The 24,051-nt window shown below is 36.3% G+C and overlaps 1 long non-coding RNA gene across 1 annotated transcript; it reads left to right on the top strand.

Annotated features, from left to right (window-relative positions):
- Nucleotides 1-2,495: 2,495 nt before the first annotated feature.
- LOC135297933 (uncharacterized) lies at nucleotides 2,496-7,806 on the top strand. Its single transcript, XR_010359871.1, has 4 exons — nucleotides 2,496-2,905; nucleotides 3,116-3,169; nucleotides 3,437-3,521; nucleotides 7,294-7,806. It is a non-coding gene; the product is annotated as an uncharacterized LOC135297933 (long non-coding RNA).
- Nucleotides 7,807-24,051: the final 16,245 nt, after the last annotated feature.

Genomic DNA, 24,051 nt, shown 5'->3' with positions numbered 1-24,051 from the left:
GAGATTTAACTTTTACATTGTTGCTTTGTTCTCCTTTTTTCCTCTTAATGCAAAGCCTCCAGATGATCTGAAGGATGGATTCCAACGGGTACTATGTTGTTAATTTATGAAATCTGTGCCTTTTAGAGATTATTTTGTTGAAATTAGTGTAAGCACTGGTGATGCAAGATAAGAAGAAAGAGCTTTACACTGCTTATGCATTTCTTCTGAAGTTTGAAAATCCTATTTAGAGACCAACTTTAACATGATTTAAGACTTCCAGCAGTGTTCCTGGAAGCATAAATAAGTAAAGCTTGAAGTTGTGAAAGTGGGTATATTTCAGCTTTCTACTTCTTTTTGTGAGTGTGGAATGCAAAAGTGGAACTCAGATTTGACTGAATTTAAAGCTCTGGTGCTTGGCATTTGCTGACTGTGTGTCAACAGCATGACCACACTTTAAAAGGAAATACTGAGAGGGAGGAAAGAAGAATCTTTGAAAGTGTATTGCTATGGGGTTGAGTCTACCTTTTCAATAACCATTAAATAACCAATAAATAATTATCAGAAACATGAATAAGAAGCTTGAGCTGTTCTTCTTTGATAATTCTATTACTTTGAAAGAGTAGGAAGGAAAGCTGTTTTACCTTAAATCCAGCAGATACATTTCAGGAAAAAAAAAATCCGTTTAGGAAATATGGGGAAAACCTGATTATTGAATTTCTTACTTTTTTTTTTTTTTTTTTTAAATAAATATGTTCCTACTGATTTTAGTAAAGTTTCAGCATAAGTTAAATTTCAGGGTTTAGCCTGTGGCACAATGCACATAGTCACAGTACAAGTGTGTCTTTTGTTTTATTATGTCTTTCTTAGATTGTTCATTATAATGGTTTGTCTTACCCAAGGAAGTGATTGAAGATTTAGCCACTATTTACACTGGACACAGTTCAGGAACCTTTTAAAGGTTTGTTTAATTTTAAGAACATGAATAAAGAAGGTCCAGATGTCCTCCTCAATCCAAGATATTTTCATTAACTTCTTAGTTTTTTTTCCACTGAGATTTGAATTGCTCTATTCCTTAAAAATTTCAGCTTGAAGAAGTGTACATGTACATGTACAATGATATTTCTGACCAGTCTAACCTTTCAGGACACTTCAGCAAGATTTTACCAGTTTATCCCAGAACACAGAAAAATCCTTAGGTTAATGTATTTATCTTGAAGCATCACCACTTTAATAGGTATTATTGGTTGTTTTGAGTAAATACTGCTTCCTTTTGTAGCTATTTATGTACTTTAAAAAGTCCTTAGTCTGATACATAAGAGAGGTATTCAAATCCTGAGATTTTTGTGGTGTAGCAAGCAAACCTTGTTGAATTCTATTTATGACATTTAAGAGAAAAGTAATAAAATGTTAGACTGGTTTTATAAAATTCTGAATAAAGGGATTTACAAAGAGATGCCCTAGTTTAGAGTGGACAGCTTAGCCAGTATTCTGTCTTGAATAACATGCATGTCCTTGAATAAGAGTGACAGTTACAGGATGTGGGCAAGTATCCATAATTCATCCCTAATGATTTCCTCACCTCCATGCATTTTCAGCTCAGGAGATTTCCTGAGCTTCATGATGTTTATTTCTTTACTAACTTCCATTGCATATATTTTAATAGATTTTAAGAATGGAAAATTTCAAATCTCTGTTGGGTTTAAGTGACAAATTTTTAGTAGTAGAGGGACTTCATGAGTGGCTTCTATGAGACCAGAAGCTCTCCCCATGTCAGACAAAGCCAGTTACAGCTGGCTCCAAAACGAACCCACTGCTGCTCAAAGTTGAGCCATCAGTGATGTTGGTGGTGGCTCTCGTATTTGCCTACAACATATATGTAACATACATGATGCTATTACTATTTAACATTTTAGAAAGGGTAAAAACTGCTGTGCAGCAGTTGCAAGAGAGAGAAGCATAATGGTTTTGGCAGGAATAAAGTTCATTTCCTACATAATAACTTGTAGAGGCCTCTGTTTTGGATTCACTGTGCCGAAAACAGTTATGATAGTACAGGCATGTTTTTGTTGCTGAACAGCCTGTACAAATCATCAAGGCCTTTTCTACTCCTCACCCCACCAGTGAGGAGGCTGGGAGTGCACAAGGAGTGGAAGGGAACCCAGCCAGGACAGCTGAGCCCAACTGACCCAGGGAATATCCCACACCATATGGCATCATGCTCAGCATGTAAACTTGGGCTAAGGAGAAGAGAGAAGGGGGGGATGTTTGGATAGATGGCATTTTTGGTCCCAAGTCACTGATGTGTGGAGATCTGCTTTCTTGGGCATGGCTGAACACATGGGAAGTGGTGAATGGATTTCTTGTTTTGCTTTCTAAAACATGTAGCTTATACCTTACCTATTAAACTGTCCTTATCTCAACCCACAGTTTGTTTTTTTTTTTTTCCTTTTAAGTGTTTAAATTCTCTTTCCCTTCCCACCCAGGAGGAGTGAGCAAGTAGCTGTGTAGGGATATGTTGCTGGCTGGGGTCAAACCATGAGAGTGAAAAAAATAAGTGGGAAAAATAGCAGAAAAACAGTCTTTTAGACACCCACATAAGGAAAGAAGGAGGGGGAAGAGATGCTCTAGGCACCACAGATTCCACATAGATAATGAATAAGACCAGTTTGCTCCCCTGCAGCCCCTGGATAATCATGTCAGAACAGACATCTGCCCTGTAGTTTGTGGAGGACCCCACACTGAAGCAGATGGATTTGCCCTGAAGAACTGCAGCCTGTGAAAAGAGTTCATGTCAGACTGACCCCACTCTGGATCAGGAAAAAAATGTGAGGAAGGAAGAGCAGAGAAATGTGTTATGAACTGAGTGTGACTCCCATTCCTCGTGCCCTGTGCTGCTCGGGAAGGGAACAGTGAGGGAGTGAAGGTGGGCCTGGGAACAAGGGGAGGTGGGGTTCATAGAAAGTCTCTTTAGTTTTGATTTGTTTCTTACTAATCCATAATGTTTTTAATAGACAATAAATACAATATATCTTCTCCAAGTTCATGTTTTGTCCATGATGGTAATAAGTAAGTGATTTCCCTGTCCTTATCTTGACCCATTAACTTTTTCACCTTGTTTTCTTCCCCCATACAGTTGAGGAAGGGGAGTGAGAGAACATCTGGATGAGCACCTGGTGGCCAGCCAAGGGTGAGCAGCCATAACCTCCCTCCTCTTTTCCTAGATTAATAAGCTTAATCCATCATTATTTTATTGTAGGTTGTTGTCAATGTTTTCTGAACTTTTCCTCTTTTCTTACTGCACACTAACTGATTCAAAGTTTTACTGAGGTGTCTTAGCATGGATTTTGACTCCAAGTTTCCCTGAGCTGATGAACAACTATGGTTTTCACATTCATATTACTGATGCATCCAACCATTAGACTCGCTGTATTCATAATTATTTTTCTGTTCGTAGGTTAAGAATAAACCCTCAGGTTCCTCTTTCCCCAACCAGTTGATACATACCACCCTAAGGTCTTGCTGAACCCCAAGAAATCTAGGTAGGTTGGATCTCAGTTTTACAGATCTTGCTATGTGAACTGGGCAAGTGATTTTTGACTGACCTTTCTGCCTCAGTTCCCTTCCTATGTCTTTCAGTTTATGATGCTCGTTTAGACTGCAAGCTTTGCAGATTGGGACTGAACGTGTACATGCAATGTCTGGTACAGGGCTGTGATTTGACTTGGGTTCAGTACTACCAATAAAAATAAATCATGTCATATTGGCTTTCTTGGCATTCAGTGGAAATGCTGGTGTTTCTGCTGTTGGTGACTGAGAATGGTAAATAAAGGGGCATGCATCTATGGAATAACACTTTTCCACTATGCAAAAACACAGAATATTTTGCATTTTATTTAGCATGTGTATTTCTAGAAAAATACTTTTTTTAAAAAGGTAGCATAATATTTTATTTAGTTTAGACAGGCATTAAATGAGAGTTGCTACAGGTAACTTAGGCTGGACAGAATACTTCCCATCTTCAATGCTATGCCAGTTATAACTAATTAAACCTCACAGTAGGCAAAATATGTTTTCTTGGAAGCAAACCAAGAGTATTTAGATAAGAATTAAATCCGAAGAAAAACAAATCACAGGTCAGATAGTTCTAACAAATACCTAATTTTTTTTCTTCTTTGGCTGTTTGACAAAAGCATTTCTTCTATAATGGAGGGGAAAAATATTTGTGGGGTTTTTTAACACTTTCTGAATCTAAATTTTTGATTGAAAAGTTATATTTTTTATGGTGTAAAATAAACCCTACAAGAACCCTCTCACATACACTAAGGTGCTGAAAATCAGAGAGGTAATAGTGGGTATCTTAAAAGAGGTCTAAAGTTTGATGATGCAAATGACAGCTAAGTCCATATCCCATTAGCTTGGTCAGTACAAACCAAGAAAACAAGCTCACACTGACTTTGTAAGAACTTAAGCAGCAACAAAATGAAAGATTTCACTTTCATTAGGAAAACATGTAACTTTTTCCATAGATGAGGGAAAAGTAATTTCAGATTTAGATTTTATAAGAGCAAGAAAAGGACCAGAGGTAACTGCACGTTTAACTGACAGAGTTAGCTTAGGCTTGATCCTTTTGAAGATAATTGAAACTACTGTTTTAATCAGTGATATTAATGTCAAACAAGAACTTGTTCTGGATAGTACCAGGGTTTCAAGCTTGTTTATTTTCTTTTCCTCATGTGACTGCTCCAGGAAGTGTAGGATCTTGCACAGTTTTTGCTAGAGTGACCATAGTCTCTGAAGTAAATTTAGTCAAGGTACAGCTAACCAGAAAGGCTTCAGTCTTGAAAATTTAATTTGACATTTTGAAAGTGTATTAGAGATACTTCCCTTAACCTTCATTTCTTAATTTCTTGTCTGGAAAAATGTTATGTGGTAGCCTATGAAGTTGTATATACAGTTTTCAGTAGTCACCCTATTTTTACACTTTAAGGTATGAAGGAATCATACATCAAACTTACCAAAAGAGGCAAAGACAGAGAAATGTGAAAAAAGAATGTTTCAGAAGTGTGAATTGTTGTAGTTATTAATCCTATGCGAATCAACACAATGTGAATATTCAGAACAACAAGATGAAATCTTTGAATATATTGCTGTAATTGAAAGCTTGAAATATGGTGCAGTCACCATACAATTCTACTCACCTGCCTGCTTGTTAAAATAATTTAAGATGGTCATTTATAGTAAACATTAGCATTTCTGAACTATCCTGTTATGTGAGAGATTATAAACAGAAACTTTTATTTAAATTTAAGTGTACCCAATATGCACTTACTGACTTACTGTGATTTATTCACAGGCTTGAGACACTTCCATGCTTGACAGAATTAATTTATGGCTCACTTAAACTGAGTTGATCTGACCAGGAATGTACACTGACTCTTTCCTCTTATTTCATTATTATTCTTATTTTTTCTAAATCTTGAGAGTTTTTATTTGTGAAAATGAGTGTAACACACACTGGTTGGCTGAACAATGAGATGCATTCTCCCTTAACCAAGCATGAACATATATAGTCTAGTGGCACTGCATCCTAGGTTTTTCCCAGCTTTGAGTGTACTTTAAGCATTAAGTTGCTTGTGAATAAATTTAAAATATATATGGAGTTCTTGTAACGCTTAGAGGTTCCTATTTTTTATTCTATAAATAAATTGAGTATCATTCTTTTAAGTGTAACTAATTTTCCTATTATTAATAGTTGTAAAAATTAAAAATAGAAGAAAATCAAACTACTTTATACTACTCAGATTATTCTGTAAATGACAACCTGGCATAGATTTTATTATTTTACACTTTGAGGTTCCATTTGGAGAAATTATTGTCTACCAGTCTCTTGAGGGATTCCCCTCAACAGTAAACCTTCAGAAGGTGTCCCCTGCCTCTAAACCCCTTATTTTCAACCCCAAATGATTTTTTTAATGACAAACAATTGTTTACTAATGCTATCTAACAGTTAGCACTTTTCCAGAATTTCAAATGTCAGAACTATACGGGAAAACCAGAGTATTTCTCCCATTGTGAAATATAGACAGTGGCAGTAAGGAATACAAGATTCCTTTAAATATGTAATTTTTAAAAATTAATTTTTTAAGAGATCTTTTTCAAAGGAACATGTCCAGAGTTTTTTACTGATGTATTTTTTTGCTGTTGAATGAAGTACAGAGAAAATATCTCAGAAATCTCTTTGGCAGAAATATTAATATATATTCTGAACAGTCTATGTAAGAAACAAGATAACATAGAAAAGCAAAAAGTTAAGCTTAATCAGTATAACAGGTTAATTGCTTTTCTACAAGTCATGAAAAAGAGGAGAAGGAGGGAAGAATTTTTTTCAGGATGGTAATATGATACTGTAGATAATTATGGGTACTTCTCAATCACAAAGAGCAAAAACAGAAAAGTACTTGTTCAGACACTGAAAATTATCATCCTAGGGAGGATAAACTTTCTGGTTGCCAGTGACAAGACTCAACATTTTGACAATGGACACAAATACAGTATGATGGAATATTTAGAAAAAAAGTTGTGGGTTTTGCTTTATTTTAAGGGATATTAGAAATTAATATAGAATTCCCACTTCTAAAACAGCTTTCTGGTGATGAAAAATTTCAGGTGTTCATGGCAGACATTTCTTTCCACACAAAGTTCAACAGTGAAACAGACTTTGTGCTCTCTTTGGGGAATATTCAGGTAATGGGACAAGAAAAAAACAGGCTTGGAATGCAAGGAGGCTTGCAACAAAATACTGCAATTAGCAGCTACAAAGCTTTGAATGCCAAAACACAATTCCCAGAAATGAAATTTCAAGATTTCCTAATTTTTCCAGCTGTTGATAAATTAAATAAATAAAAGAAAGGGGTGTTTTATGCCTTAGAGAAGAAAACTTACACAAAGTTCCTTACTCCTGAAATAATGTCGCATGACATTATTTCCACTATCTTCACACTGATTTGTCTTTTAAAATCCAGTGATTTTACATTTAGCACTGATATCTCAATTAGCTGGTTTGAATTCAGAATGCTTAGAACAAAACAGGAGGTGAGGAAACTACTAAACCACTAATTTGGTTACATTAATTTGCCCACCCTGAAATGCAAGGATCAGGCAATCACTATAATTTTACTTTGCCATATGTTGGCTAGGACAAAAGAAGAACTGTACTGGTATAGCACAATTTGGCTGTTTCTACCTGCTAGCATACATATTTTCATGTCTCTTTAGGAATGTTCAGATTAACACAGTTTTTTTGCATTGCAGGTCTAGCCATTGGATTTATGCACGTTTATGCATTCATCTTAGCTGAAGACAGTACTTTGCAAGGCAATTTACAAAGGAATCAAATTTTTAAGTACCATGAAATTAATCAGACCATGTACATGTTGAAGCCATTTCTTTTAGCAGTATATAAGCACCAATGAAGTGAGGATGAAGAAAGCAATTTAAAACCGCGACTATCTGGAGATGTGCTTCTGACTTGAACAGCTTCAATGGATCCTTTTTCTCCCTTGAGTCCCTCTTGAGGTCCCAGTCCAGTTCAAGTGTGTCAAACTGATGCAGCTTTATTTGGTTTTGGATACTTGCTCTATTAAAAACCCCAACAAACCAGTCAAAAAACAATAACAACAACAACACCCCTAGAGAATTTTATATATAACCCCCAGCAGGCTATTTGCATTTTGATTCACATGACACTTTTTTTCTGTTCAAGTAGTTTGCTCTACATATACTGAAGACCAATCTGTAACATATCATAAAATAATAAAAATCACTTTTCCACTGAGAAAAACTAATAAGTCTTCCATCATTTTTATTACTAAATCTTTAGTGGAAAAAATAAATTCTGTGCACTCAAGCATAATTTTACCTTATGTCTGAATGTTTGTTTGTTAACAAAATGTAATTGTCCTTTCCATCACTTCTGTCGAATGTGTAGGGAGAGCTTCTGCCTGACATTGCCTGAAAACTGAAAAAGTTTTGTTATATTTTGAAGGTTGCACAGACAAGGGAGTATTCATATCTTACAATTTCAATTGTTTTCTACAGGAAGCTATTGAAATGAAAATATATTTGTCTATGAAAAGAAGAAAACCATGCTTTTTTTTTTTTCTTTCAGAAAAAAAGATCCAACAGTATGAGTTCAATTTCAGTTACAAGGACCAAAACATTTAACATAGTAGAAAATTCCTTTTAATGGATACAGGTTGAAGAAACCATAAACCCCATGAAGTTCAAAGAGAAGTACAAAGTTCTGTACCTGGGGAAAAACAATTCTGAACAAAATTATATGTTGGGGATCAGCTGGAAAGCAGCATGGCCAAAAAGAAGCTGAGGGTCCTGATGCACAGCTAGTTCAACATGAGCCAGGGGAACCTTTGCTGCAAGGAGGGCAAATGGGGCCCTGGGCTCCATGAGACTCCAGGGAAGGGGATCCTGCCTCTTAATTCAGCACTGGTGAGGCCACACTTGTAGCACTGTGTCCAGTTCTGGGCTTCTCTGTATAAGAGAGACATGGGCATACCGGAGAGACTTCAGCAAAGGGACACGAGGGTGGTTAAGGGCCTGGGTACTGCCTATGTGAGGGAAGGCGGAGAGAGCTGGGACCATTGTTCCTAGAGAAGAGAAGGCTCAGGAGGGATCTTATTAATCTATGTAAATATCAGAAAAGAGGGTGCAATGTATGTGAATATCTGAAGGGAGACTGCTTTCAGTGGTTCTCAGTGGCACGAACAAGAAGCACAAACAGAAATGCAGGATGGGTTGTCTGAACATCAGGAAACATATATTTAGGGTGATGGAGTATTGGGAACAGGTTGCTAAAGAAGGCTGTGGACTCTTTATCCCTGGAGATATTACAAATACAGCCCCAGACAACTGTCATTGGGTCATCCCCAAAGCCTGTCATACACAGTCTACAATTTTTATCATAGTTATATGTCTTAGGATCACAATTCCCATTAGCTTACAGCAGAATTATGCTTCAGCTCTGAGAGATATTTTGAAAAATCTCTCCAATTAGCATGTTGGATCAATTCTGACAGTTGTCTTTTTTTTTTTTTGCTTAGTTTCCAATGCACTTAGGATTCTACTATTTCAAACTTTTGCTATGACTTTTTTCATGTGTCCTCTGCTTTGCATTTGAAGCTGTTCATTTGAGGGACTACTGTTTCATAAAATTATGTGTGTCTGTTTTCTTATGTCCCAAACCTCACCATTACTGACATGAAAGTTCTACATAGATCTCAAATGATCCATGACCAAGAGTAAGCTCTTGCAATACTGTGATCTCTAGAGGCAGATTAGGCTGCTATTGATTTAGTGGCCAGAGTCTAACAGTAATAATGACAATACAGAGTCATGGACTAAGTACATATTCCTCTAAAGATGTTAGATGAAATTAGATTAAGGATAAAGGATTGTTTGACTAATATAACTCAAGAATTCATGAGTTTATACAGATTTGGAAAGTGCATTAAAACAAAAACAAAACAAGACAAAACTAAAATGCTCTCTTTTAAATGGTCCCATTTCCAATATTCTTACTACCTTTTTTTCCTGATAATATTTCATGCAGTGATTATGACAAACTAGTCCAGATATATGTTTTGGTGAAATATGATGTGTCATGGAACTTTCTGGTTTTGCATAAAATGATGACTCTTCTTGCTCTCTGCATCTTCCTGAGGAGTAGAAGTGGAGAAGGAGGTACTGAGCTATTCTCCCTGGTATCCAGTGACAGGACATGCAGGATTGTTTCAAAGCTGCACCAGTGAGATTTAGACTGGATATTAGGAAGCATTTGTTTACAGCAAAGGCGGTCAAACCCTACAGTAGGTTTCCTAGAATGGTGATCAATGTCCCAAACCTGTCAATGTTTAAGAGGCATTTGGGTAATGCCCTTAGCAACATTTTCAACTGCTGGTCAGCCCAGAAGTGGTCAGGCAGTTGGACAATCACCAAATTGTTGTAGTTTTCTTTGAACTGAAGTATTCTATTCTACAACAATTTTCTTAAAAATGGTCCTATCTACTTTTACTACGTTTTTATATCAGTGGTTCCTAAAACAGCCAATAAGTCTGCTAAATTAAATAAAATGTAAATGGTGTGGTCACAGAAGGGACTGGATAGAGACCTTCAAACAATTTCTTTCAGGATGCAGGCCAGCTTATGAAAAATTTCTTGGGAAGTGTTGCTTGCCATTCTCTGCAACAATATTTTGTTCATTATTACATGATATATCATTCCAGAGTTGGCTATATTTTGCATGTTCCAAAAATTGTCTTGGTATATGTACAGATGTTTTTATGTGTCAAGAAATTTTAAGATCTTCCTAATACAAGGTAGGTCCTTTATACTTCACTATTTTACTACTGTTTTATCAGGCAGCAAATCAAAAGAGACACCTCAGAAAAGAAATGTGTTGTTTTGGCTGAAACAGTCATCTGGGATTTGACACATTTCTTGTTTTCCTAATTTACAGTAGTTTTCCTGTACAGGCTTGAGTAAGCCTGAGAGTGTGAGGTTCTCTAACTTAAGACATATGAAATAAAAATGCATTTGTGAGTTCCTGAAAGTAATCTCATTCAAAGACAGAGACAAGAAGATTACCTTTTGGATGTGCTGCTCTTTCTCTATTGTAAGAACAAAGAAAATTAGCTAAAACAAGATATCTATTTTTTAAATAGTAAAAATCTGATGAAGCAAAGTATTCTTAGGTTTTCTTGGTTGACACAGCTTACTCATGGACATCAGAGACTTAGATGTGACCTAAAAATACAATATTTCCCCTACCAGGCACTTCTATAACACAACTTTGCTGAGCTCATTTTGATGTTCACCTCTGGGTGAGATGAACGGTACATATGAGGTAAGGGAGGTAAGATAAGATCTTTTGTTGTTGTGAAGGAATTTAGAGGACAAGTTATATGCATTAGTGTAAATGAGAGGCATCTTGCTGAAATTGATTCCTCAGTTGTCCTTTCTCTAAAATGCTATTGAGAATCCCATCCTTTCTTATTATCTTTGTTATTTTACATTAGCTTTATAGAGACTGTGTTTTTCACAGGGAGTTGTCTTTTATTATGGCTTATTATGTTTTATTATCTTTCACCTAATAGGAATAATTTTGTGTAAACACACAATACAAGGATGAATACAATAAACTGTTAGAGTCTTCTAGTTTAAGAGCTCCATCTTCAGCCTTTAAGAATTAAATTCTTAATAATTAAGACTAAAACAATTAAGTTACTAAATTAGGAATAATTTTAGTTGTAGTAGCAAGTTATTTCAAGGTTATTTCTGCATGCATGAGAGCTTTGTTTCCTAAGTTTAACAAAGGTTATATTGAGTTATGTAGAAAAGATTTCCAGTTTGGAAAAGCCAGCCATAAACAAGTTCTGCAGAATTTCATTTCAATTTTCTCTGTATGCTACATTCTACAAAGTAATGTAAATCTGCAGACTCTACATGCCAATATAAACTCACACTGATCGTTTTGCAGGCTCACAGCCAACATTTGTATTATCAACAGTAAGTATCATGGAGAGGCTGTGTGCAGTCATACTTCAAATTAGATTAAGAAATTAATACTTAATATGTCATGATTTGTAATAGTTTATTTTCTTGACAACAGTGTTAGGCTAATTGTTTCAATCAGGTTGGAATTCATTGCGTGTTACTGGGAATTCATATTGATTAAGAGATTAGATACCAGAAAGTATGCAACAATTTTATTGCTTCCCAGCAGTAAAATAGATTGCCAATTTAAAGACTTTTCCAGTGCAACTCAGTATTTGCAACACCTTTACACAAAGTCTTGCATAATTCAGGGATTTTTTTGGCTGTGTTTGTGGCCCCTGACTAAACAATACATTTTGGAGGATTCATAGAATATTAAATTTAAAGATTGGGATAATAGGAGTGAAAACTGAAGTGCTAATTTAAAATATGTCTGTCAAAGTTTCATAAAAGATTTTTAATCCTTTAACCCAGTCACAAATTAGTTTGATCTATCACAGACACAACCAGCATGAGTAAGAGGTTAGACAAACAGCTTCTTGAAGTGCTTGAAGATATCTCTTCCTCTGAGCATTCTTTTGGTCTATCCTGCCTGTTGAAGCCATGCCTGTTTTTCTCTAATCCCATTTCTGATGAAGTTTAAGGAGTAAAGAACCGGCATTGGTACTTTTTTTATTCTTACGTCTCATAATTTTGAGTGTAATAAGAATAGTGTTCAATTCTCTTGGACAGTGCATAAGCCAGTTTGGGGTTTTTTTTGTGCCCAGTCATCCCACTTAGTAGTTAGAACAATCATATAGATGCAGTATCTTTCAGTGCTTGAATTTTTGGCATTGTGTTGGAAATTTTGATCTTTGAGTGAAGAAAAACAGCTTGATTAAATAAATTAATGTGTCTCATGTGCTGCAGTGGAGGTTGATACTGCAAGCATTTCTCTTGTCTACCTGTGGGTTGTATTGCTGAAAAATGTTATTTGAAAATTTAATTTTCAAACTAAAGCCAAAGCCTTTACTGGAATAGAATTATGTAGGGCACCCCTTCTTTAAGGAAAATATGCAAGTCTCTGACACTAGGGGACATGTCATCTTGCCACTTTATAATATGTCAAGTCATATCTTGACCTATTTCCCTCAGTATCCATAGAATTGCCAATATTGTGGAGCAGCACAACCTGAGGATATGCATTTTGTACACGGTTTCTCTCTGGAGGAAGACATATATACTTCAGTGTTTGGTGTCTTCTGCCAGTTTGGAAGTACCTGTGTTCTGAGAGGATTTTGTTTTTGGAGGGATGTAATGCTTTATCCTCTAGAGAGAGGTGAGGCAGGGACATGACTCCACTATGAACTGCTGAATAGAAGATTGGCTCCTGAATGAGAACCATCTTTCACCTTCTCCACTGCAATTGCATGAGACTGTGGGACAAAACAGATCTAAGCCTGTTCCTTGGTCTAGGCCCTCTTAGAAATTATGTGACTTTCCAGGTGGCTGATTGGTGCCGTGGTCTTTCCTTCTTAAAGAAGCCATTCAGTGGACACCCAACACATGGGTATTGGGGAATTCCTTGTGAGAGGTCCAGAAACAGTAGAAGTGCACCCACAGGTGTTGCATAAGGAAAGTGTCATATTCTGGGAAGTTATGTGAGTGGATCCTTGAGCTAAATGCAAAGTGTAAGACTTGATATTCCTAATTAAACTATTGCCCTGTATCTTGTGATACGAGGACAAACAAGAACTTGTTCTTTCAATTAAGTGTTGTTTCTCATTCAAGGTTGAGTAACAGATCAGGAAACAATTATTTTTATTTTTATTATTAAACATATTATTATTTTTTAATTAAAAATACTCAAATCAAGTCACAGTGAATACCATTAAAAACAGCCAGTGAGAGAAAGAAGGAAATTCAGCCCAAATTATTTGTTGTTTAGACGATTCACTGCCTGCAATGGTTATAGATATGGGCACTAAATGACTTGCATGGGATATTGATTCAAATTGCCTTAAACATAGCAGGAAAAAACCCATTACATTAGAGGAAATTAAATTATAACATCATGACTCTGACTGCCAATGGGTGGAAGCTTTTATACAGCAAAGCAGAAAGTACATAATCTTTAGGGTTTCCAAATTTTCCGAGTCTAAAATTGACATTTGTGGCAGCTTCTGCATACAGTGGCACAGTTACTTGCAATAGTTTGCTGGGTGTACTATAGTAAATCATGAAATTAAACTTTGTCCAAGGTTTCATATTTTTGCCAGTGGGTAGATGTTTACTACATAATTCAAATGTATCATAAATGTTAAAGGATTTTAATCCGTTTCGTTAAAATAGAACCCCACAATCAAAAGAGGTGCTTTGCTTGCCTTTCCAGGCTGTGCAATTGCTTGTTGCACACTCTTCAGATTTGAGAGCTGGTGTTTCCCCTAGCTCTGAGGAATTAATTTAAAATGAGGTGGTTTTTTTTTGTTTTGGTTTGGGTTGTTTTTGTTTGTTTGTTTGTTTTTTTTTAATTTGTTTGGTTTTCTTCCTTTTTTTTTTTTGATTTTTGGTTTTTGTTTTCTTTTTTTAATAGGGGCATAAACATTTTGGCACTCTATTAAAGAGTACTGAAAAAGTTCACAGAAATGTCTTTCCACAGAATAAGGCCCTTATCTAAACGAATTTTGTCTCCTATTTTAGAACCTGTCTATTTATTAAGGTCAAACTCTGTGCTTGGATCACCAGAGGGAGACTTTCTTGTAATGCATGAGTTCCTCTGTAAAGCTGCTGAGGCCATAGCTACCAGACTCTAGAGACCTTCTAGGGGGGAAAAAAAAAAATATGTAAGAGCTAAAGTGTTAGATAAACAAAACTGTTCAATGAAGAAAAGTCTTCACAGAGAAGTTGGTCTCTGACACACCAGAAAGCCTGGAAATATGTAAACTGACTCTGAACAAGCTACATGCAGTCTGCAAGATAAGCCTGACCTTGCTCTGTAAGTTGAGTCTACACTAACTGAGTGCCTTGCAGTTTGGTGTCTCCCTTCACATAAGTACCTCCCAGCCATATTTTCCTTATAAAAATAATAAAATAAGGAAACAGGCTACAGTCAGACTGCATCAAGATTAAAGGTTTTAGAAATACCCTTAGGATGTTTACAGTCAGTGAGATCCTCAATGACTTGAGAGATTTATAAAGGGTGCCTTTATCCAAGTCCATCCTTGAAGGCTATATCCAGGTCTATCAGCAGTTCCAATGGATAGCGATTAAGGATAAGGGGATACAATATTTTTTAAATGAAAACAGAGACGATCCTGAAATTAAATTTTAATATGGACAAATATAAAGAAAAATTCTGTTATGATTGCCTTCTGCCTCTTTTGAAATGCAGAAGCTAACTTTTTTAGCTGACATGGTTTTAGAATTAACTTAATTTTACTTCAGCATTTGTGCTTTTGTTGCCATACTTGTTTGGCAAACAAAAAAATTATTCCATTTTCAATGTCACAGGGTCGCTATCAAAGTGCAAGATTCCTTGATCACAAGGAAGACCAGGGACAGTGAAAACTTTCCTCACAAAGGGCAGGAGCTAGGTTGTCAGTTGCTGCCTGCATAGCCTGGGTTTGGCAGAAAATTCACCCATGACAAATGCTGACTACCATCTTTCTAGTAAGCAACAGAAAATAAGAGAGGACCCAAAACTGGAAATAGCTTTTGAACACTATTAAAAGTAGTTAGTTTATTATCTCCATAAGGGATATTCATAACTACCATGGAAGAGACTGGGTTGGACTGGAGGGTGTTTCACTGAGTTGGCATAGATAAAAATAAAATTTAACTCAAGAATTTTGATTGATTGTTTGAATGGTCCCAAGCTTGGTCCTGGACCAGGCTGACCTGCACAGTCCCAAACTAATGCTGGGCACAGAATAGTACCTAACACAGGCAGGGACCATTTCCAACAGAAAGTTTTACTGTTGGTATCTGAATGTTAATTTTTTTTTTTCTTGGTTAATATTCATCTTTCCCTCTTTAAGTTTCCATCTGGCTTTAAAGGACTGCAGTTGTCAAGAATTTTTTTAAAGGTGATTTCTTTAGGAAACTACTCTGCACTCTGGTCTCTGAACTGAGAGTCTATATTAGCACATAGAATAGTTTCATGTATGAATATCAGACCATTTCATTAGAGGTTTCAGTGTCCAATACACACCTAACATTCGGATCTGAACAAATTATTTGTGAAATTTGGCTAATGGCTCCATTCAGGTGAATAAAGATAAGAAATAATTTTTTAACTTGGCCTCCTCTGTGGTAGTCTTAAAAGCACAGTCCAGTTGGACATCCAGGAAAAGACACTAACAAGACACAGCTCTGCTAGATATTTTTGCAAACAAATTGAATAATCAGAACATATCACAAACATGAATGACTTCTAACTGCATTCAACTACTTCCTTATATTATTTATAAATAATTATCTTTGTCTGGAGAACTCAGAGGACAAAATCAAATGGAAATGTGATTATGTTATTCTAAAAATCTTATGTTTCTATGTACATTTATTTTTACTGTAACTACTGTGAGCCCTATCAGAAGGTTTAGATACATTAAAGAAACAAATGGAATTTTTCTGTGATCACTGTGTAACCTCTTTCTTAACTCAGTGTAAGTGTAAATACAAACTTGTTGGAAAGCTAAAAAGTTACCCTAATTAATCCCTTAGAGAACAATTAGTAGAGCTGGGGATATAAAATTTAAACCTCCCAGGTGGGTTTTTGTATAACAGTCTCATAGAGCACTAATAAAAGTACTATACTTCTCCTAAGAGCTAATGCACTTGTAAACCAACCAGAGCATAAAATATTTGTGTAATAATCAGGAGAATGAAGCAGAAGGCTGTTTAAATAAATACCACTTGTCAAGGAGAACAGAGTCTTAGAACAGTTCTCTCCCTTACTCCTCTGTTAAGATTTCTAGTTGTTATGCCTTATGACTCTCTTTTACAAGGCATGATCTTTTTTTATTGTTTGCTTTTCTGGTTTGGTTTTTAGGGACAGTGAATTAAATTTGCATTTGAAAAGACATGCGTGATGGATTTAGTGAGGCTACTAACATTTTCGAAGTTAACCAGAGTGGTTTCAAAACTGAAGTCAAAGAACTACAGCTGGTGACAAAAAATTTTTTTGGTTATTATTTTTAAAATAGCTTGTATTCAAGTGGAAATTTCCAATAGAAAATGCAAGATAAAAAAACAAACCAACAACAACAACCACCAAAAACCTACATGCCCACATCTTCCAATGTTTCTTCCCCGTGGATTTGGGAAACATTAGGAAAAAAAAAAAAAAAAAAAAAAAAAAGAAGAAAAATATTGAAACTCTTTAGCTGTATTTGACCTGAAAATTAGCAAAGGCAACTAAAACATGCCTTGACCTTCTCTGTGAGGGAGAAAGGTTGCATAATAAGAGTACAGGAGAGGAACACAGCCACTAGACACATTTACAGACATAACTGTCCAAGAATTTGGCTACTTAAGTATACTTACCTGTTCAGCTAAGAAAAAGCTTTGTGCAACTTACGGCTGGTGATGAACATGAATGGATGTTAATTTGCCTCTTGTGAGTTTTTCATGTCCTTCTGTTCAACCAGTGTAAGACTGTCTTCTCCCAGACTTTTCCTGCCTGTTGGCCATCTCCTCCTATGATGTCTTTCAGAATTCCAAAGTGCTTCTTTTGACAGAAGCCACTGCCTCACTTGAAAATTCCATCATTGCAGGGTGATGTAAAGGTTCATTTTTCTTAGCCTTTCAGGTAGAATGTAGCATAACCCAACATAAGTGACCACCAACAGGCTTTGGGAAATATATTCAGAAAGCTTAAGGCTTTCTTTTAAAGCCTTAAAATAATTAATTGTTGAATGTTAATTATTGAATGGCTCCTAGTTCAGACAGCATCTCCAAAAACCTCTTTTACTCTGGCACTCAGAAGGCCTCTTCTTTCAAACATCCAGAGAAAAGACATCTGAAGACATCAGATGACACTGTTGTATAAACCAGGCTGAGAAACACATTTGGAACTAAATAAAAAAGGAAGAAGGCAACCTGTAAAAATACAGAAATTTAGAAGTTTAAAAGGTTGGAGAATATATTTTTTGTCTGTCACAGAGATACACAATCAACAATGAGCTAGCAGAGGCGGATGTTGTGTATTTTGACCTTCAAAACCCCCAGTTGTGATATTTTTTGATTCTAGATATCAAAGAAGCAGTAGTTCTTGTATTTGCTGATATAATTAATTAAATTTTGCTGATCCGAATTAACATTGCAGAAGAAAAGTTGAGGCATTTTTACTTATTTTCAATATTTTGAGTGAAGGACTTCTACCAAGTAAGTGAAGGGAATTTAAAATAGAAATGTGATTCTTATCAAGGAAACTAAGACTAGAGAGAAAAGGCTTACCATGAACTATGTCATATGATCAGTCATAATATTACATTTTAAATGCTTTTTTTTTCTTTTTTTCCTCTTTAGTTTTTTTTTTTTTATTTTTGGATTTGGAAAGTGGCTAAATTTTAACCATCAAAGACTGACCTAAGTTCATTGATAACAAAACAAACCTCAATAATTTTGTAATACTATATCAAGAAGGTATACTTCAAAAATAAATGGTGCTGCTTTCAAGTGATATTGGGAATAGTATTAACAGTTACAAGTGCCTCAAAGATATTGTGTTTTGAAAAGGAAGCAGCTTAGACAGTACGTACAAATGGTTTAGATATTCAACTTCTTCCAGGGTACCCTTAGTTCTTGGTTGAACCTTTGCAAAAGCAGTCTAAAATTGTCAGGGTGTCTCAGTGAGCTTTTATAAAGTTCTGGGAGATTTCATATAACTGCTTTTAAAGAAATCATGTTTTAGACTTCACTCTTGTTTCTGAATATGCCTGTTCAGGTCTGAATGTTATAGCTCACAACTGTGTCTGCAGAAACAGCAGGCAAAACAGAGTTTCTAAAGAACTCCACCCTGCATTTTTCCTGCAAATGTAAAATTTGCCTGTGCTGTAGTAGTCTGCATCAGCAGTTTTTGCAGACAAGACAGTCTCAGCAACGACATAAAAACTGGTAATTATGGGCAACTGAGTCATATCCTTCCTATGTAAACTGGCCTTAAGCTTCCTCGGACTGAAGTTCATGCACTGAAACATGAGGTGGCACAAAATAAGGCCATGTGGGATGTGATCCCTATTCCCTTGTGCACCAACTATGCATAGACCGTGAAATAATGTATAGGCATTTTGTAATGATTGTGCATGAAAAGTGTGGGTTTGAGATTGCAACAGTGATCACTGCTGGTACATGATTTCCAGAAGAGGTGAACTTGCAAAAAGCATATGTAAGTTAAAATATTCTGCAATAGTTCTGGGTAGTCAAATCTTTGTACTTCTGCCTACTGATTTGCTCAAGGAGAAAACTAAAAGCAAAACCTTTGACATATTGTCTACTTTTCCTGAGAGATGACTCTTACAGCAGCAGGGTGCTGGCTAATGCACTAATATTGATTCATGGATCTACCTCATTGCTCTATAATTTTAAGATGCTTTGACAGCTGTCATAGGTCAAGGATCTGTCTATTACCTGGCAAAGATGGGTGTAGACTACACAAATAGAAGCTGTTTCTCTAAGTTACCTACTGTTCTACTTCATAAATGATTCTTGCTTTTCATTTAAAGTCTTACAGGTGCAAGGTTTTGCTGCCAAAAGAAATCCCCTCAGGCTTAACAATAAGTAAAGAGGCGGGTTTTTAATGCTGTGATTATTTAGTGAGCTGCTGCTGAGTTTTCTATCATCATTACTTTAGTTTGTTCTATTTGGCATGCTTTGGCAATGGTAGAAATAATGGCTAAATATAGGAAACATCCAGAGGCTGGAGTTGTATTACTGCCAGAGCAGCAGTAGGAGCAGCAACAACAGGCTATTGAAAGTTCTCAGGATTTGGTGAGGCATGGCAGAAGGGAGAAGAGCAGACAACTCCTCTTTCTTCAGTCACATTTTTATTAAATCTGTCCTAAGTAATAATAAAACAAGCCAATGAACAGTAACATTGACCATTGTTTGTAGTTGTCTGTGTTTTTAGCAGGGATGTCATCTCACAAAGTTGTGCCTTGTGACAATTGTCATCCTTCCAGACCAAGCTTAGACATGGGTTTTGGTGAGAGTACACACCAAGATTTCATCCCAACAGGCAGTGCAAAGGGTGCCACTTCTTCCTGAGGAGCACATAGCTTAGCCATGGAGATGCAAGTTATGCTTGACAGGACAATAGAATAATATATCTCCCGTTTCATTTCTGGTACAGATGCAGCCTTGGAAGGTACCAAATGGCACAGGAATTTTTTTTGGCTATTCTATACCCTGCAAATTACTTCTCTCCATTAAACTCTGGCATAAAATCATGGCATATGATTAAACTCTGCCATAAAGGTTCATTCCAGTTTTCTAGTTAAGGGACCACAAAGGGATGAAGACCTTTCAGAAGTGAGGAAAGGGAACGAAAGGCAACAGCTAATTTTATTCTTCCATTTACCTCCTATTTTGGGCATACATGGACATCTCAGCCTGTACAGAGGCTTTGTATGGTGATGGAAATAGCCTTAGGTGTACAAAGCAAGAGAAGAAGCAGAGGACAGAGAGCTGGTCATGCTGTGCTTTCACTTAAATAACAACCTACTTTGAGTGTCAGTGTACTAGAATAAGACTTCTGTCACAGCTGTCTTGCAGTGCTGAAAGTTCAGGATAGAAGGATATCAGCAATGCATGACAGGGATGGGATGAGGTTTAACACAATCAAGTTTTCCTTTTAGCACTACAAAAAAAAAAAAAAAGAAAAAGGAAATTCATGTATAATCATAAAAATACTTTTTTTCGTCACCTTCCATAATCAAGCATATGAAGATTAGAATATGTCTCTAGCTTTTGTACATCTTGAACTCATTAAATTTCTCTGTGGGGTCGTATACCATCTTTTCCACAGGATCTGTCTCTTCTCTGCTCAGTAGAGCTGTACAAGTGAGCAAATGAGTTGCCTACATGAAAAACAAGCTTGGTATTTCTTAACTTTTAAATTATTCAAATTGCCAACATTCATCACAAATTATTTAACTTTACAGTAGCCTTTTCTGTACACAGTTTTTATACATTTGTTAAATACAGTGATCCTGCTTTAGAAACAGCTTTAAAAGGGATATAAATTAGATTTTCTTCACTTTAAATCTCACTTACTCCATCTCTACCCATGTGTTAAGGAGTCTCAGTCTAAATGGCATGCTGAGGAGATATAGAGAAATGGAAATTAAGTAACCAATCTCTTTTATGTTACACCTCCTTCTGGGTTCCAAGCATGTAAATTATAATGAGATTACGTTTCACATCAGTAAAGTGGCTGTAATTAGACCTAAGTGACTGCAAGCAAGCCTGAGTCACAGTTCCTCATGCATTGCTTCTTAATTTGGCCCACTTTCAAATTTATCTGATCATCACATCTAAGCTTTATATCATTACATCTAGACATTGCACAAGAGCTACAAAAAAGGCTGAACCATACATTAGGTTTTCAACTGTGTTTGCCCTTAGCTGTGGAGAAACAACTCTTTCCCTTCCCCACACAAGAGGTACCAGAGGTACAGATTAGGTAATACTGTGGTCTTGGTAATAGAGCCCAAAAAAGATTTAGTGACCATATTTTAACAACAAAAGGAAATAAATTGTGAATTATAGGACCACAAGAAAGTAGTTTGTCCTAAAAAACCCAAAAGAATGTAAAATATTCTGCTTTTCTGCTGCCTTTTGCTATGCTGATGGATCTGTTGCACATTGTCCTGGAGACAGCCTCAATGAATTATGTGAACTACAAAAGGGCTCCCCAAAGTGGTTGTATTTTGTTTGGGTAGTTTCATTTTTCTGGTTTATAATGTGTTCCTACAAAGAAGTGCACTGGGATGGGCAGATGTCACAATGGAGGGAGGATAGTGGTTAAAGTAGGTTATTGCTAAGTAAAAAAAAAAAAAAAAAATGCAGATGAATGAAATTTTATTCTCTAGAATTGTACCCTGTCCTCAAAGATTTGCAAACTTGTTTCATTGCTGATGTGCATGTGATGTTTTTTCTCTTTAGTCAATTCTTGCTTCTTTAAGGTTGGGTTTGCTCAGAGAAGGTCTGATTTAGCCCACGTAAAAAGTGGAGATGTGCATCTGTGCATAACTGGTAGCCCAAATGACCTTACTTGCCTATGAAAACATCGGGGTCTCTCAGGACTTCATGATTTTAAATTTTTGACCTAATACATTTGAAGTTTTATTTAGTGACCTAAGTCATCCTTTTGTATTCCAATCCAAGTTCTTGGTTCAATATTTCAAAATACATTAGTGTACACACTGACCAAACATAATACTGAATCAGAAACTCAAGTTTAAGAAGATACAGCCATCCTTTCCAAACTGGAATACTCCCAATTTACTTCAGTCTGTTTTGCATTAGTTTTTGAGTGTGCTACTGTCTCTAATGCAGAATAAAACATTTCTCCAACCAACTTTTTGGAAGGGTAAATATGTAACTTGAAAAAAGTCCAAATACAGAATCTTCAAAGTTCACAAAGTCTTCTTTAGGTGTTGATATTTATTAAAATCTGAATCCTTTTGGATTAATAGCATGATTCTAAAACACAGTTTATCCTAATTCTTTTACAATCATTAATTATTTTAACAAAAATGTTGCATTGTCTCTTACTGATACCACTGTATTCACATTTCTGTGTTGAAGTAATTGTTGCAGTTTGCCAAAACTATTTTTTCTAGATTCAGGCATTCATGTTCTCTTGTAAGCCAGAATCTGGGGTTTTTTGGTTGATTTAAAACAGGGATTTGGATAGTTTATTGACTAAATTATAATTTAGACCAGTAGTGCTCATTGTTTTATGATCTCAAATCTCTCAAGATAGTTTTGGTTTTTTTGACTTTGATAAGAAAGAGGTTTGTTTTTGTTAGTTATTGATAACAGGTTACTAGCTTTGCATCACATACAGCAGCTTCCTTGAAAAGTAGTGGGAACAACAAAAGTTTGTGGTGGACACGATGTGACAGAAAATTAAATTTTGAGCTGCCTTTTAAGTGCATGAGAGAGAGAAGAGAACCTCTGAATTCAGCAATCCCAGAGTCTCTAATAGCTGTTAGAAAAAATGATACTAATTAAAATTAACTATGCTCCTTGCCAAGCGGTGAGGCATATGACTGCGCATTAGTCAGGAAATGGATGATTGTGTACATGAAAGGCTTCCCTTCTATTTCCATCTCTGTAGACTGGTTTCACATTGGATTAGCTCTATTGTCTGGGTTGGAAAAACATGTGATTTTCACTGACACAGTCTTACATGGGTGAACATCACAAGTAACACCTGAATAGTCCAGTCCTATGGAAACATAAGTGGGAACCTTCTCTGTACAGTTGCACTACTGTAAAACAGCTGCACTACTGTAAAACAGCACTTAGACATATGACCTTTATTGAATGTCATACCTCTACAATTGTCTACAATTGGACCCTTGCAATTCTCTTGCCTGAAAAGCAGGGCATTTTCTCTATTACCTATCTTTTTTATCTGCTACAACACAGGGAAATTTATAGAAACAATACAGTGCTCTGGAAACTGAGATCCAAGCAGCACAGGTTTTAAGAGAAATAAATAGTTCCTCTTTTCATTTATATTTGCAAATACATATCCTAAGAAGAGAGCAAGGGGAAAGGAGAGAGATGATGTCTTCCAGATGACAGCTTTCTGGATGGAATCTGAAGTCTAAAGCACAAGAAAATTTTCATTAACATTCAGATTGCATGTCATTTTGATTCACACTCCCTAAGCAAGTTAATTTGGGCTGCAGCCAACCTTCTTACAATGTGATGACAACACAACAAGCTTCACCGCCTCTTTTCATTGCTAATGATTCCTTGAGTGACAGTCGTGGTCTCTGAGCGCGGCACGACTCTTCACCCTGCAGCGACCTGCAGTGTCAGAGCTGCCTCTGCCCTTGGCCCCTGCTGGGCTCTCTGCAGCAAGGACATTCTACCATGTCAGGACGACAGCAAAAAGGGGGAAGGTCTGCTCAGGACTGCACTCAGAGAATCGTGTGCTTTCTGTGCATGTTGCTGTGGCATAAAAGCCACAGGGGGTCATCTGATCCTCTCCCAGTGCCTCCACCCTTTCAAACTAAACAAAAAGGGGACAAAGCAAAAAAAAAAATTCACCTCAACACTAGCTTCTTTGTTAAAATTGTAACTGTGTCTTGCTTCCCTCTCAAAAGGAACTATGGAAGCTTAACACTCACCAAATATTGCAAATTTTTGATTGTCACTTCAAGATTTGCTAGCATGGGAAATATTTTACCCACTTGCTCATGTGTATAGGTGTTGCCATGATATTTTAGTGAAAAGGCCTCTGCTAGGATTTTTCCTGTCCTGAGGAGCTGAGAGCCTCAGGAA

This window comes from Passer domesticus, chromosome 3, assembly GCF_036417665.1.
Source record: "Passer domesticus isolate bPasDom1 chromosome 3, bPasDom1.hap1, whole genome shotgun sequence".
Lineage (NCBI taxonomy): Eukaryota > Metazoa > Chordata > Aves > Passeriformes > Passeridae > Passer > Passer domesticus.
Note: the sequence above shows the minus strand (reverse complement) of the source record. Positions and strands in the feature narration are given on the sequence as shown.